Source organism: Ambystoma mexicanum, chromosome 5p (genome assembly GCF_040938575.1).
Source record: "Ambystoma mexicanum isolate Mex_15411 chromosome 5p, UKY_AmexF1_1, whole genome shotgun sequence".
NCBI lineage: Eukaryota > Metazoa > Chordata > Amphibia > Caudata > Ambystomatidae > Ambystoma > Ambystoma mexicanum.
The window spans coordinates 445,338,407-445,351,721 of record NC_090930.1 but is presented as its reverse complement, the minus strand read 5'-3'; the positions used below and the strand labels follow the sequence as shown (position 1 = coordinate 445,351,721).

General features: G+C 43.9%; 1 protein-coding gene across 5 annotated transcripts in view; it reads left to right on the top strand.

Annotated features, from left to right (window-relative positions):
* The window catches only part of DOCK11 (dedicator of cytokinesis 11), a 1,707,663-nt gene that overhangs the window by 315,914 nt on the left and 1,378,434 nt on the right, over nt 1-13,315 (top strand). The gene's annotated exons all lie outside the window — the stretch shown is intronic.

Genomic DNA, 13,315 nt, shown 5'->3' with positions numbered 1-13,315 from the left:
AAGAAAACCTTTAACCAAAAACAAACCGAAAAGAATGATAGATCGAATGGTAAAGTTAGTTGTAATGAAAACACACATGTAAGTCTAATTATGCAATGCAGGGGAGGTGAATTTGGGATGTATGATCTAAATAGATTATCAGTGTTAAATATCTTCGGAAATGTCACAAGGTTACAAGGAGTGAAGTCCTCTGACTTAGCCCAAATTGAATTTATTCATGAATATGACACATCAGTGGTAAAGATATGGATGTCTTCGAATGTGGTAAAGGAGGCTATATGGCAAGAACGAATGGAAATCTATCACATGGGTTTTATGTTGCTTAATTTGGCAGAGAAAAGTCAAAAAATTGAGTTACATCAACCAAAAATATTCAGAACACCTGGAAATAAATCATGGGAACAAAATCCTATGTCGATCTCTTATTCCACCATGCATGCCGAAAGACCTCGTGCTGTAAGTTTTCCTGCCACAACTGCAATGATGGAGAGTTGATAGCTAGAACATAAAACACCAAAACAGGTGGTTAGAGTGGCGTCATGGAACACCCGAGGAAATGCACATTTAACTTCCTCTTCAAAAGCTCAGTTGGAGCTATATGACATACTCTTACTGCAAGAAGTTTGGTTGGAATCTGCTCCGGCCTGGGAAAATCATCAAATAGAACTGATAGCTGCAACCACCAAAAGCAGAGGTAGGCCTAAGGGAGGTTTAATGGTGATAGTAAAAACGGGCAATGGGTGGAAGCTATCGCCGTGGTACTCTCCAAACAAGCATATTCAATTAGTAAAGATCACATGCAATACTAAAGTTATTGCTTGTGTAAATTTATACTGGAACCATCTGGATATAAAAGAAAATACATTTTTAAAGGATATGGGACATTGTCTAGATTTGATAGCTAAAGATGTGTCGATAAAACATATTGTTGTAGCCGGTGATTTGAATATGAATTGTATGGAGGGCGAACAGGCGAAATTAACAGCTATAGCAAAACAATGGAATGGGTTGATGAGAGACAGAGGTTTGCATATGGTGAACGGTGCCATTAATGGAGACATCCCGCCTAAGCATACATGGCACAGGGGCAAGTTAACATCACGAATTGACTATATATTCGTAGACAATCAAATGTTTAATCTTCTAACTGCATTGGATATATCTGAACTTACACAGAGTGATCACAGTATATTGGCTTTGGACTGGGAGTGGATTAGTGATGATGAATGTGAGAATCAAAAACAAATGTATACAAATTCCTTGGTGATGTCTGCAAGAGGGAACCGGTTTAGATGGACATCCCCTATGCTGTCACAGCTTTTAAAGGCAATATCATACCCAAAAGACATTCTTGAGCCAAATGTAGAATATCAAGATGGTAACTATGTAGCTATATTGCATTTGTTCAAGCAAAAAAATGGTCAAGTAGGTTTAATTAACCAAAAAAGTCATCGGCATGAAAATGATAATGAGGTGCGACTGAGAAAAGGCAGACTAAAAAAGGAGATCCGTAATCTGCCTGAATGTAGCACATTGGAATGGAAAAAAGCAACTAATAAACTGAAAAACTCTTATAAAAACTGGCTTAAGGAATATAGAGCCCATTTGATTTTAAGAGATGCGAAAATTATGTTACATTCATTGGCTTCAAAAAATTCTGCTTTAATCTGGGGATTAATAAAAAATATATATGTACCTGTTCAATCGATTGTTCAAGTAAATGCGGTCCCAGAGGAGGTATGGACTGATTATTATTCATCCTTATATGCAAGTGCTGTATGGGCTAACAGACCTTCAGGTCCAATTGTTAAGGAAATAACTCAGTTAAAAATCACGGAGGAAAACATTGTATATTATACTAAGAAGTTAAGCTCATCTAGAGCAATTGGCCCGGATGGACTCTCTAATTCTATGCTTAGAGAACATCCACAGGCATGGGCCGCTATTTTGCGAGTATTATTTGACCAAATAATATATACAAAAACTCTTCCGAAATCGTGGCAAAAATCGATCATAGTTCCCATCTATAAAAAGGGGGATAGGACGGACCCCAGGAACTACAGACCAGTGGCTCTGTTAGATGCACCAGGGAAGTTATTCGCCAGATTTTTATTGGATGAATTTAACCAATGGACGGACGAATATGCAATTAATGACCCCTTCCAGACGGGTTTTCGACCAGGGTTAGGAACGGCGGTTCATTTACAGGTAATTCATGCCATTAAAAAACACGAATTACAGGTAAAACAAAAATTATACATGGCCTTTATAGATCTGGAAACCGCATTTGATTCGATATCAAGACAGCTATTGTTTCAGAAATTGACCAATAAAAACTGCCCTGAACATTTGAAATTCTGGATTCAGGAATTTCATACAGATACTTCGATACAGGTCAGAATAACATTGGATGGTGCTTTAACCCGTTGTATACATACTTATAGAGGGTTGAAGCAGGGTTGCCGAATGGCTTCCTCGCTGTTTAACTTCTATATAGCAGATCTGGCGGATGAATTTAGGAGTGTTGTCTCAGATGCACCACGGTTGATGACAGCTGCAATCCCATGGCTGTTCTATGCTGACGACTTAGTTTTGCTAGCTAAAACAGCGAGGGGGTTGCAGGGGCTGCTAAATGTGTTGGGTAAATATGTGGAAAATAATGAATTGAGCGTAAACCTGTGGAAATCAAAGACCATGAAGATTGGCATGAGATGCAATAAAAAAGAGGTATGTTTGTCCTGGTACTTGCAGTCTCAATGCCTTGAAAAAGTGACCGAATACAAGTACTTAGGACTTAATATGAATGCTTTTGAATCTGACACTCCATATTATAATGAAATACGAGGGAAAATGAAGACCGCCACTGCTCAAGCCTCCTTGTTGAATCATAAATACGGAATGTTTTTCTTGAAGCCAATACTCATTTTCTACTGTCAGAAAGCTATCCCAACAGTGATATATGGCGCAGAAACGAGATCTTGGAGAGATGAATCTTATTGGTCCATATTGGAGGGTGCCTTTTGGAAATCAATTCTGAAACTACCAAAATCAGTTTCAATCTGTTTAGTGCGCTATGAGTTGGGTTTGACTTCACTTTACACAATGTATATGTGGAAGTTATGCTGCATATATCGCAAATGCTTACTGAAAACGGAAGTGAATTCGATTATGCAGATACTTTCGACATATATAATGACAACTAATCATTCGGCTGTGGCCAAATGGAGGGACAAGGTTCAAGATTTCTTAGTAAATGCAGATGTGTCTGATGATATGTTAATGAATAATCCAATGAAGGCCAAAAAGAAAATCCTGATATGGGATTGGTGTAATACCTATGATAAATGTGTAAACAGCAAACATGGATCTGAATTCAAGGTTGAGATAAAAAAGTTAAGAATGACTGAGACTTATTTATTAAAATTCCCTGGATCCAAATACAGGAATATGTTCTTGAGATACAGATTAAACATTTGGCATACTAGGGAAATCTTGGCGAAAAGGAAGTTAATACCTAAGAAAATGAATTTTTGTAGATTTTGTAAGAACAATGAAATGAAGGAAACATTACATCATCTAGTTGTGACCTGTCCGTTATTGGTAGAAGTAAGAACTAGGTTTTTTAAACCACACTTTGAAGGTTACAAATTAATAACAAAAGAATCATTGTGGTGGTATATATATAACACAAGGTTAACAAAAGTAAGAATTGCAGTAGTTAACTTTTTACTTGCTCTGAAATTAACAGATGTGAATAATTGTGCTGAGGCGAATGATGGTCATTGAATGTATTTACAGATGAATTCATTTTTATCCACTCAAAAATCCTGTCAATGGGCTGGCTGGAGAAACAAAGTGATGGTTTATTTTTAGTATGTTCATGTGGTTTCTTCTTTGTAACCTTTTAGCTAGAAGATGATGTTAGGTAATTCGTTAGTGAAATGAATATGTATTTTTTTTTCCTTTTTTATTATTAATAGTTAAATCAAAATTTTGATGTTCTTTTTTATGAATGTATTATTGAAAAGTTGATTTATCAACTGTAACAATAAAAAAAAAACAAAAGAAAAAAAAAATAAATAAGGAAGTGCTGTTGGTGAATTCATATGGGCCGAACCTAGATGACCCGGGGTTCTATGCAAACTTGGCTGACGTTCTGATGAGCTATCCTATGGTACCGATTATATGGGGGTGAGATATGAATATAATTCTGTGCCTGGACCTTAACCGTACAGGTAGATCACCTAGACCACTCTCAAGGGCAGCTGGGTGTATTCTGACACTAATGGGTAGATTAAAATTATGTTATATATGCCGGACGCTACACCCGTGACAAAAGGGTTCACCTATTACTCATTGGTACTCAATATGTCGTTTAGGATAGACCTATTGCTGATTTTGGAATGCTTAGTGAGGTAGACGGTCGATAATGACATTCTCCACCATACATACCCGGAGCATTCGGCGATAGTGCTCTCCTTGAGATGGGGTGGGAACGTCTGGGATTGCACAGCATGGCAATTCAAATCATTGGCATTACAGGACTTGGTATTTAAAGCGAGTGTGTAAGACGACATCTGTACTTTTTTTCAGACCAAAGATAACAACACACTGCCACAAAGTACTCTCTGGCAAACATTTAAGGTATTTATCAGGGAGATGGCCAAGGCCAGATAGTTCGGGGTCCTTAAAGTCATCCACAGAGACATAGCCACTAGTGAAGAAGCGCTCAAAGTGTTAGAAAGCAAGTATGTGAATGTGCCAAACCACGCCACACTAGCTGCCATTAAGACCTAGTTGGATGTATATCAGTGACATGCAGACAGGGAGGTGAAATATTTTGTGTGACAGGCTGCAGCCAGGAGATACAGGCAAGGGCAGAAAACTGGCAATGCATTGCCCACTTTGATACGAATGGAAGGGGTCCAAACTACATTGTAGATGTGTGTGAGGAGAGCCAGGTTATGCATTACTCGGATCAGAGTATCACTGAGGTCTTTGTTACATTTTATGAGGCACTATATCATCAGCTGGGGATAAGTGATGAGGAGGGTCTGCACGACTTGTTAGAGAGCATCCCTATGTCTGTTCTTTTCAGAACGTGCCAGCATACAGTTAGATACCACCTTTATGCTAGAAGAACCGCTGAAAGTTATGAAGGGCCTCCCGAGAAATAAGTCCCAAGGCCCTAATGGACTCTCAGGAAAATTATTTTTTATAGAGTAGGGGTCCATTTTGGCCCCCTACCTGTGGAAAGTGTGGGAGGAATCTGTGCAGACTGGGCAGCTTCCGAAGTCACTGTGGGGAGCTATTATTATTGTACTCCTGAGCCAGGGAAGCAGAGTGAGTGTTTCGGGGTCATATAGGTCCTCGTGAATATGGATACCAAAGTTTATGCTAAAGTTATAGCGAACAGGCTACTACCTCTGATGCCTTCCCTCATTCACCATGACCAGGCTGACTGGGTAGATCCATGTCCCTCAAACTCAGACGACTGTCTAATATCATGGCCTGTATCTCCCCCACGACCAAAGCAGTGGCGGTAGCTTTCGATGCTCAGAAGGCATTCGACATGGTGTCCTGGACGTTCTTGTTTGCGGTCCTCAGTAGATGTGGTTTAGGAGATTGCCTAATACATTACATTACACTTTTGTACACAAATTCCATGGTCATGGTCTAGACAAACACGAGACAGTCAACACCGTTCGAATTACAGTAGGGGGACCCGTCCGGGTTGCCCGCTGTCCCCCATACTTTTTTCACTGGCGATTAAGCCAATGGCAGACCTGATTAGATTCCACAACAAGAGGTGGGAATCCGGATAGTCGGGCAGCCGGAGATCATCTCGCTATACATGGATGATGTGTTGCAATATGTAAGGGATCCTCAAAACAGCTTGGACCCTACAATGGAGGACATTGCTCAAATCGGCAAATACTCTGGGTTCACAGTGAATTACAGGAAGTCTGAGGTATTTCCCTTAACTGACAGCACATCTCGTCCCTAGATGGCCTTCCCACGGCAATGGGCACCGGACAGGCTTATATATTTAGGAGTCACAGTTTCCAGGGGTAAAATCACATTGCTGGCGGACAACTTGGTAGCCCACACAGCGTATGCACACACAAAAAAGAGCCAGTGGTCGCGGGTACCCATGTCGCTGGCAGGAAGATTAGCACTGATTAAAATGATACTGGAGCCTACATTCCTGTATCTCCTCATAAATGTACAGATATGACCAGGCAAACAGTATTTTAGGGATATCCACAGTAGCATGTCCCGATTCTGGTAGCACTCCGGTGCTGTATGTAAAAAGTTGGAAGACATGGCGCAATTGTATAGCATAGGGGGGTTTACAAATGCAAACATGGAGGTGTACTGGCTGGTGGACCAGGTGCAGTTTGCAACCTACTGGTACGGGGCTGACGGGGGCCCTACCACATGTCAAGCTGGAAAAGGCAATGGAGGGTGGCTCCGATATGAAAACACTGATCGGAAATAGTACTTACAAAGACAATTGCTCATTTGACCCTGTGCTGATGACGCTTGTAGCCTGGAGAGAAATCTTTCTGAAAACCAAGGTGAAGAACCCTTACTATCATTGGCTGCCATTGCGGAACTTCCCTGACTTGCCCCCTAGATGTTATGTCTTCTTGAAGTTACACTGGAATAAATTAGGATGCCGCATAATAGGGGATTTGTTCCCTAGAGGATTTCATGACACTTCAAAACTGGTGGGAGGGACACAGGGGTACCAAACGGAAATGTTACAGTTCTACAGTCTGAGGGCTGCGGCACAGAAACAGTGGAAATGCTCTTGGATTGAACCCCAGGAAAAATAACTGCTGGTCCTTATATCTAATTCTTCTGGGAGAATACCAGCTGTTCTGTAAAAAGGCCTTTTAGATGGGATCCCAATGGGGACAGAGTGGGCACGAGAGACATGGCTGGCAGAACTGGAGCTTTGCATAACAGATGGGTAGTGGAAGACTATGTGCTGGTTTATCAAAACAGTGTCTGTGAATATGAGGTTGAAGTTAATTCAATATAAGATCCTACAAATGCTACACTGTACACTACATAAGCTAAAGAGAATATACCCATATCAAGATAGTCACTGCCCAAGGTGCGGGGAGGCAGAGGCAGGATCTGCTCACATGCTATGGAGATACCCGGAGCTGGTGCACAATTGGGAACAGGTTCTTACAACACTGTCTAGCATAAATGGGAAACACTTGGAGAATTCAGTGTATTGTTTGGGATACGGGGCGATATCCCAGAAGGCTATTAAGGTCCTTTTTGAATGTTAGCTGCATGGCAGCCAAATGATGTATTAAAAGGGAAGGACCGGCAACTGCAACTTGTCAGTGAATGGCTGCGAGAACTGACTTGGGTTAATGAGTGCGAGGACATGTATATAACAATGCAGCTGACAACGTTGCACCCAATAACATATGGGGTGAGTTTTGGGGGTTTCTTGTTAAGGCCTAATCATGGAATGGACCAATGATGTTATAGAGAAGCAAGTAGATGCTATCTTGCCAGGTCACGCCCCCTCACCACCGTCATACCAGATTAATCAGATTAGATCAAGAAATGGGACCCCCTGTATTGTTCCCATACCGCATCGCGTGTTTGAGAGACGTTATGCACTTAGATAACCATACAGAATGTACCCTTGCACTGAAAGTGTGGAAGTATGTTGCATGGAAGAATGCCACATGGAAGGATGTCGCCTGCCAAGATGCCAGAATGCGTAAATGAATATTATGGACAGACGTTAAAGTGAAATCTGATGAAGACAGAGTGATGTCATAAAGAAGATATATGAATCTATGCTGAAATGATATGAAAATACTTAGAAGTAAAGATGAAACTGAAGCACTAAGAGTAACATGTACCTAAAGCTGAAGTAATTATGGATCTAAAGAAGATGAAGTAACTTACTGACCAATAACTGTAAATACGCAATAACGCAAGGTAGAAAGAAAACATATAGAAGCTTGCTATAGAGGAATATATAATGTGGCAAGGACGGCCATAGTAGGAAAATGGACGCTGGCTCACGTTGAACTTAACCAAGCTACCCCAGAGACAGGCACAGGCTGTAAGAATCAGGAGATGCAGAAAAACAGCTCTGTGTGCAGAGCCGACAATGTGTCAAGGTTGGCCCAGAGTAACAATGCTATTTTTAAAGGATAAGCACAGAGCACAAAGCGAGTACATGGATAAGCTCTGAATGTGAGACACTCCTCATAGATGGTGAAAGAATGAAATATCTGTGAGAGCCAAACTGTTGAACTGTTGGTCAATTAAACGTGTACAAAGTTCATATGAGATAGAGGGAGCAAGTATCTAGAGGCCAAAAGGAGCAACAGCACCCTGCATAATTAAATCAAATAGAAGTAAATAAAAGACGGAAATGGACAAATTCATGGTCTCTTCACATGTGACTCAGAAGTCGAAAACAAAGGCTATTCATTAGAGCCTTAAGCTAAGATAGTGGTTTGCTTGCACTCCCTTGAATGTTCGAGGACAGTAGGCAACAAGGTCAACTACTGACGGAAGACTCTGGCTTGTGGCCTACCGATATGATATGATATATAGTGAGTCATTTATAACGCCCCTGTACACAAGTGTTTCTAGGCACGACAAGACAAGGGAGCGAAGACAGAGGGAGGACAAGACAAACTTTCTTACTAGGCCTTGTGTTATTCAGATCATGCAAATGCGAGAACGAGAAGTGCAAGGGGAAAGGGAGGGGGGAAGTGCAATTGAGAGGAGAGGGGAAAACAGGGCAACAATGATCGGAGTAAGTGCAGCCAGGACAGCACAGCTCTGGGTAGTGCAAGGAGAACAAGGGACTGTAGGGTTACATTTAAAGCCCCTAAGTGCGTGGTAGGCCCGGAGGCAGTGCAAGTGTGACTGATCAAGAAAGAGCCTGGTACCCAGTGAGACTCTGAGGGTAGCTAAGCAACCAGTCAGAACAGCAGACAGGTAGGTCAGGTAGGTCAGCAGGGGAGGGAGAGAGAGAAAGCAGAGCAGAGTTTTCAGCTGCTTTTGGAACTTCAGGTGGCCCGGTGCAAGTTTGAAAGTGGCAAGGAGGCCATTTCAGAGAGAGACACCTGCAGAGGAGGTGATCTACCCCCCACTCTTTGCCTGGTCTAACACATATAGAGTTGGAGGTTACTGAGCAAAGGGCTCAAGAAGGAAGGCATTTTGGAAGAGAACATTGGATGTAGTGCAGGCCCGGCTCCAGAAAGCCTTGTGGACAATGCAAAGGGTCTTGAACTTGATCCTTTTTTTAAAACTTTTCTTTGACATAACAGTTCACCACGTGAAACAAAAAGGAAAAAGTGACTACAAAGAAAGAAGTTACACTGTGCAAAACCGACCCTCCCTGACCCGCCACCCCGCCCTGTTTCTGTCATAAGCATGTATTCCACAACATCAGTTATCGATGCCCCATGGTACATTCAATTAGTGGGTCTGGGGCCCAAGGGCTGGCCGTGTTCTTGTTGGTCTAGGCCTGGGCCCCCACTTTCAGTCAGCTTGAGTCAGCAGGTAATTTACGTATGGGCCCCAGATGTCTGGCGGGCAAGCATGGAGCTGCAGTGTTTTGTTGAAGTTTGTTTCAACGTCGTGACAGTAAGTCACATCTTGTAGCCATTGTCTCCGTGATGGTGGCGGACCTCTATCCCGAGACATCGCGACTCTGCGTTGTGCTAGCACCAGCAGTAGGTTTGCGAGTTTCTTTATTGCTGAAGGTAAGGTACGTGTGCATCCCAGCATGGTTTCCATAGGACACCTCGGGATCCGTTCTCCTACGATCGTTGAGGTCATGGTCAGGATATCGTCCCAGTTACGGCTAACTGGTGGACACTCCCAGGCAAGATTAAAAAAAGGTTGCAGGGGTGGTGCTGCATCTCTCACAGGCTGGGGATATAGATTCATGGTGCCGATGGAGTTTGCTCAGGGTAAGGTAGGTCTGCTGAAGAAAGTGGAAGTGGACCAACTTGAATCTCGAGTTAAGAGCAACTTTTTGCGTTTGTTTTTGTATGTAGAGCCAGTCTTCATCGCTAATGGTATCTGCAAGGTTTGTTTCCCACCTGGTTTTGGGGGTCGGCAGAGGTTGTGTTGCTGAGATTAGTTCTTTATAAATGGTTGAGACTAGTTTGCCCTCTCCACGGGCCAGGATTGTGTCGTGTAGCAGTTTCCATGTGGGTGGTCGCACTGGGAAAGACGAGAACCTTGATCTGAGTGCGTGTCTGAGCCGGAAGTAAACAAACACGTCCAAGGAGGTGATTGGGGTGCGTTCTTTTACTTGTTGTAGGGACATAAAGGTGCCTTCAATAAACCAGTCATTGATTGTGGTAATGCATAGCTTGTCAATGAGTTGGAGGTACACATTTTCTGTGGTGAGCGGGATTCCAGGTATGAATTTTGCAGGGAGGAGAGGCGAGTACCTTACTGCAATACCGTGTTTGCGTGCTATCCTTCTCCAGACTTCGTACGTAGTCAACACAATGTTTAGGGTGTTTGTCGGAACGGTAAGTTCACCAAGGATTGCTGCCCTCAGAAGGTTGGGGGTGACCAGGGCCCTTTCGATCTGAACGTGTGGACGAACAAACTGAGTCGTGTACCAGTGGCTCAGGAACTGGGACTGTGCTGCCCAGTAGTAACGTTCCATGTTGGGGAGAGAGAGGCCGCCTTTCGTTGTGGGTTGAACCAGGATGAAGTGTGCGACTCTGGCGGGTTTGCCCACCCAGATTAGGTCCAAGATGAGGCTCCTTAATTGACGGAAGAACTCTTGTGGTAGCAGTAATGGTATATTTGTAAAGAGATATAAGACTTTAGGGAGTACATACATTTTAACAATTGAGGCTCTACCCAAGAGTGTTAGGGGTAGGTGTTTCCAACATGTTATCTTCTCGGTGACTAGGGTCATGGTTCTGCCGTAGTCATCGCGGAAGACATATTCACGATTTCTGGACATCATTATTCCAAGGTATCGGACCCTGGATTGTTCCCATCAAAATTGGAAGTCATCTGAGAACATCACTGTACTTGGCGTCAAAGGGAAAATTATTGATTTGCTGTTGTTGATTTTTAGCCCTGAGAAGGCGCCGAATTTGAGAACCACGCTCATCACTGGATTCAGGTTGTCTGACGGGTCGCTGAAGAGGAGGGCTACATCGTCTGCGTAGAGGGACAGGATCAGTTTGTGTGGACCAATGGATAGGCCTTTGTCCATGAATTTGGATCTCAGGTTGGGGGCCAGGGGTTCCATGGCTAAGGCAAACAGTAGTGCCGACAGGGGGCAGCCCTGTCTGGTGCCTCTCTTCAGTTCGATGGGTGCAGATTTTGTGGATCCTATTGAGATGACTGTCTGAGGGTGTTTATATAGCAGCGAGACAAGCTTGAGAAAGCGCGACCCTAAACCCATTTTGCGGAGTACAGCGAATAGGTAAGGCCATTCAACAGAGTCAAATGCCTTTTCAGCGTCAAGAAGGACGGCTATGGCTTGAGTGGTTGGGTCCAGTGCTTCTATGATGCCGAACATCCAGCGGATGCCGAAGGTTGTATTCCTTCCATGTACGAAGCCCGCCTGGTCGGCCAGTACGAGTCCGGGCATTAAGGGAAGAAGCCTGTTGGTCAGGATCTTGGCAAGGATTTTATTGTCCAAGTTAATCAATGATATAGGTCTATACGAGGCGCACTTGTCTGGTGGTTTGTCGGCTTTGTGTAGTAGGATCAGATTGGCTTCACGCAGCATCAGGGGTAAGTGACTTGTCTCTACACCCTCTTCAAATACTGCTAGTAGGAGAGGAGCTACCATGGCTTTATAAAATTTGCCGGTTAGGCCATCTGGGCCAGGTGCCTTGGATCTCGGCAGTTTTTTTATGACTTCCAGTACCTCTTCCGGAGTAATCTGTTTGTCGAGGTGTGCCCACATTTCATTAGATAGCCAATAAAGTTCAGTATCTTCGAGGTAATGGTGAAGGGCTTCGGGGGAGCCAGTAGATTTAGAGCTGTAGAGTTATTGGTAATAGTCACAAAAGGTTGCTACAATATCTTCTTCAGAGTACACAAGCTTTCCTTGCCGGTCTCAGATGCATTCAATGGCGGGAGGTTTCTTGTCAGCTGTGAGCATTCTCGCTAGGAGGGCTCCGGGTCTTTGTCCTTCGCTGTATTGGCGTATCTGGTGGCTTCTTGCGAGGTAGTCCTGCTCCGCATTAGTTCTGAATTTATTCAGTTCAGACTTTATAAGGCCAAGCATGGCCTGGTCGTTGGTGGATTAGTAGGTGTTTTAGAGGTCTTTTAGGCGATCTTTGTTTTTGCGGAGATCATTGCGAATCGTTTTCAGGACCCCGTGTTCTTTAGCGATGCAGATTCCTCCCTTGCAGCATTTCAGGGTTTCCCAGAGGATCCCGTGTGAGGGGGCTGTGTCTTGGTTCAGGGCGAGAAAGGATTTGATCTCGTTGTGAAGTTCTTGTGCAAACACTGTGTCTTGGAGTGCCCCAGATTTGAATATCCAGGAGTAGTTCCTGAGTTGCTGGTTTGACGGGGTGGCAACCAAGAAAACTGGGGAATGATCTGAGATGGTTTGCAGTAAGATTAAGCATTCATCCCAGTGCAGTTCGCCGTCTGTAGACACCATAAGATAGTCGAGGCGTGAGCTGGTCCCATGTACCCATGAATGGAAGGTGAATTCGCGGCATGATGGGTGGGAGCACCGCCATACATCTGTCAGGTTGTAGGTGTCCCATATTTCACGGACTTCAGAGCTCGCTTTCGTGTTTGATCTGGAGTCTGTGTGCGATCTGTCGCACACAGGCTCTAGTACGGTGTTAAGATCGCCCCCCAGATAGCGTTAGAGATGCTTGCAAGTCGTTGCATTACCCAGTTGAAGGAGTTGGAGTTGGCGTTATCGACATTCGGCCCGTATGAGTTCACCAGGACCAGATGAACCCCTGCCAGGATACCGTTCACTAGTAGATTTCTGCCTTCTGTGTCCCTGACGACCTCCACCAGCTTGAAGTTAGTGTTCTTGCTGATCAAGATCGCGACCCCTCTGGCATATGAAGAATAGGATGCATAATACCGATGGCACCCACCGATAGGTGCCCAGCGATTTTCGGTGGATTGTGTCAGGTGGATTTCCTGGATGAGGGCGATGTCCACTTTGTGTCATTTTAAGAAGAGGGAGATCTTCTGCGACTTGGCCGGGTTGCTGGCACCTCTGACGTTCCATGTGATCAGGTTGAATGGACAGCCGTAATGGTGCGGTGAGGCGGACTCTTGGGGGGATAGT